The sequence below is a fragment of the Limulus polyphemus genome, unplaced genomic scaffold, assembly GCF_000517525.1.
Source record: "Limulus polyphemus unplaced genomic scaffold, Limulus_polyphemus-2.1.2 Scaffold9449, whole genome shotgun sequence".
Lineage (NCBI taxonomy): Eukaryota > Metazoa > Arthropoda > Merostomata > Xiphosura > Limulidae > Limulus > Limulus polyphemus.
In genome coordinates this window covers 6,125-10,007 of record NW_013675059.1, presented here as the reverse complement: position 1 = coordinate 10,007, position 3,883 = coordinate 6,125, and positions in this window count along the sequence as shown.

Genomic DNA, 3,883 nt, shown 5'->3' with positions numbered 1-3,883 from the left:
GAGGCACAGGTTGATCAGTTTGTTACTACAAAGAAGCATTGAGGCACAGGTTGATCAGTTTGTTACTACAAAGAAGCATTGAGGCACAGGTTGATCAGTTTGTTACTACAAAGAAGCATTGAGCCACAGGTTGGTCAGTTTGTTACTACAAAGAAACATTGAGGCACAAGTTGATCAGTTTGTTACTACAAAGAAGCATTGAGGCTCAGATTGGTCAGTTTGTTACTACAAAGAAGCATTGAGGCACAGGTTGATCAGTTTGTTACTACAAAGAAGCATTGAGGCACAGGTTGATCAGTTTGTTACTACAAAGAAGCATTGAGGCACAGGTTGATCAGTTTGTTACTACAAAGAAGCATTGAGGCACAGGTTGATCAGTTTGTTACTACAAAGAAGCATTGAGGCACAGGTTGATCAGTATGTTACTACAAAGAAGCACTGGCACTGAAAGACTTACTCTAGTGGGGTTTGAAATTCCTGAACAAAATCAAAACCCCCTATATGTAATAGGAACACGTCAAGCCAGTGGAATGGGGGGGTGGTAGCTACCGCACAAGAAACGAAATAAGTTATTATAACAAATATCGGCATGCACGGGTTAGAAGATCAGTTTGTTACAACAGAAACAGACGTTGAATATAAGATCAGTTTATTACAATACAAAAATAAACACCGATTATAACTCGTACATTGGCCATGTGTTACAAATAAATAGAAAACAAAAAAAGGATGTTCTTCTTCTGGTGATTTTAAATAATTTATCATTTTACTATTTGTTTGTGGTATACGTCCCCTTTCCCCTTTTTTTTATACTGACATAAATCAGATTGCTACTATAACCCGGACTGTGAATCCGACAGTTCATGGTTAGCGTTCCTTTTTAGCGAAAACGTGCTCCGCACTTTGGGGTAGTAAATGCGCTATAAGAGTGACAGTCAAGTCCCACTACTCGGTCAGATAAGGGTAGCCCAAGAGTTGACGGAGGGTGTTTTGAACTAGTTGCTTTCCATCTATTCTTTCAGTTCAAAACTATACACGGCTGATCATACAAAAGCAGATTACAATAATGGAGATTAGTGTTAATCGGGTTATCATAAAAGTTTGTTACTGTAGAGATTATTTAAATCCAGATATTAGTGTTAATCGGATTATCATAAAAGTTTGTTACTGTAAAGATGTTTTTGATCTGGAGATTAGTGTTAATTGGATTATCATAAAAGATTGTTACTGTAGAAATTATTTAAATCCGGATATTAGTGTTAATCGGATTATCATAAAAGTTTGTTACTGTAGAGATGTTTTTGATCTGGAGATTAGTGTTAATCGTATTATCTTAAAAGTTTATTACTGTAGGGATGTTTTTAACCCGAAGATTAGTGTTAATTGGATTATCATAAAAGCTTGTTACTGTAGAGATTATTTAAATCTGGAGATTAGTGTTAATCGGATTATCATAAAAGATTGTTACCGTAGAGATTATTTAAATCTGGAGATTAGTGTTAATAGGATTATCATAAAGTTTGTTACTGTAGAGATGTTTTTAATCTGAAGATTAGTAGAAAATTAATTATGACCTCATCCATGACACCGGAGAATATTAGATAGAACAGAAGATATTAACTACAACACATGGACACAACTTAGTATGTCGGAGATTAAGACCAGAAGAAAACGCGAGAAAATCTTAGAACATTAGATGAGAGAAAACTGCAAATGTTGTCACGTGTATTTCATTTATCGTTTGGTATTTTAAGAATCAAGAATTTGGGACAATGGAGATTGACGTTGACAGAAGATAAAAAAAACTCTGAAGTTTGTCTTACGAAGTAACTTCGAGAAACAACTTGATAAGATCCGCAGCTTGTGACTCGAGAGTTGATTAAATAAATAGAAATATTATCAGAAGAGTCTATCATTATTCTCTGAAAGATTGACTCCGTTACTCATAAAACAGGGATTGTTTACCATAAAACAGAGAATAACCATCAGAAAACACTGATTGACAAACACATAAACAAACAATAGTCATCATAAAACAGAGATTATTACCATAAAACAGAGAACAATCACCAGGAAACATTGGTTCATTAACACATAAACAAACATTGGTCATCATAAAACAGAGATTATTACCATAGAAACGGAATTGACTAATATAAAACAGGAATTGTTTACCATAAAACAGAGAATAATCACCAGAAAACATTGATTGATTAACACATAAACAAACAATGGCCATAATAAATCAGAGAATATTACTATAGAAACAGAACTGAGTAATATAAAACAGAGATTGGTTACCATAAAACAGAGAATAACCACCAGAAAACATTGATTGATTAACACGTAAACAAACAATGGCCATAATAAATCAGAGAATATTACTATAGAAACGGAACTGAGTAATATAAAACAGAGATTGGTTACCATAAAACAGAGAATAATCACTACCAAACAATGGTTGACTAACATATAAACAAACAATAGTAATCACAAAACAGAGATTATTACCAGAAACGGAACTGACATATTATAAAACAGAGATTGGTTACCATAAAACAGAGAACAATCACCAGAAAACATTGGTTCATTAACACACAAACTAACAATGGTCATAATTAAACAGAAAATATTACCATAGAAACGAAACTGACTTATATAAAACAGAGATTGGTTACCATAAAACAGAGAACAATCCCCAGAAAACATTGGTTCATTAACACACAAACAAACAATGGTCATAATAAAACAGAAAATATTACCATAGAAACGGAACTGACTTATATAAAACAGAGATTGGTTACCATAAAACAAACTACTACGAAACCTGCATACAGAATAGAGAACAAAAAATGTTTGTTAGCTGAAAAAACGCTAATTCTTATTAGCTAAAAGTATCTGAATTGTTTTTATCTGGCTGAACTACGACGTTCTACAAATTCCTCATTAGAGCGAGGGCACAGTTTCTCAATATTCGTATTAATTATGTATATATATATATATATATAGTATTAGTTGATAAATGCTTCAGGAACTGCTATCACTCAAGGTTATTGATCAAGGGCGGTAACAAGGTGGATATGAAAATAAAAATTAACAAAAAACAATTTAGAAGATCTGCCACTGTCTACTGTTTAATTACAAGATTCTAATAAGCAGTGGCGGGATTATGAGGGGACGTTCCCCCGTTTTTTTTTTTATAACTTTCTGTCGCGTAATCATGTCGTTGCGTCTAAAACTGTCAGGAGAACAACCTGAAATTTATGGACTTTCAAAAGCAGTACGTGAAATATCCAAGATAATGAAATCTAACGTTGTTTCATGAATGTTACTTTCATTTTATTGCTATTATATATTTTATTACAAGGATTATTTCTGCATATAAAGATAAAAGAACTTTATTGTTACAAGAAAAAAGTCCATAAATCTGGAAAATACTTTCTCAACTTTTGTCGAAATTTATCATAACTACAGCTACTCATGTGTCTAAACCTAAATAATGTGTTGGAATAATTCTCTAGTTTTTTTACTAATTCTGCAACACCAAGATAACTAATAATTATTTTGTATTGTTAGCTTAAAATCTTCCAAACTAGCAGAACTTCGTGAGATATTATTGGAATTTCGGCCGAAAACGTCGTTAATAGCTAGGGTACTTGACTGATTAAACAATGCATTCTAAAAGCCCCCCCCCCCAGTGGCACAGCAGTACGTCTCTGCGGACTTACAGCACTAGAATCCGGGTTTCGATACCCGTGGTGGGCAGAGCACAGATAGCCCATTGTGTAGCTTCGTGTTTAATTACAAACAAACATTCTAAAATAATAAATAAATAACACAACGTTGAAATAGAAACACAATTTAAAAATATTGTAATTTAGAC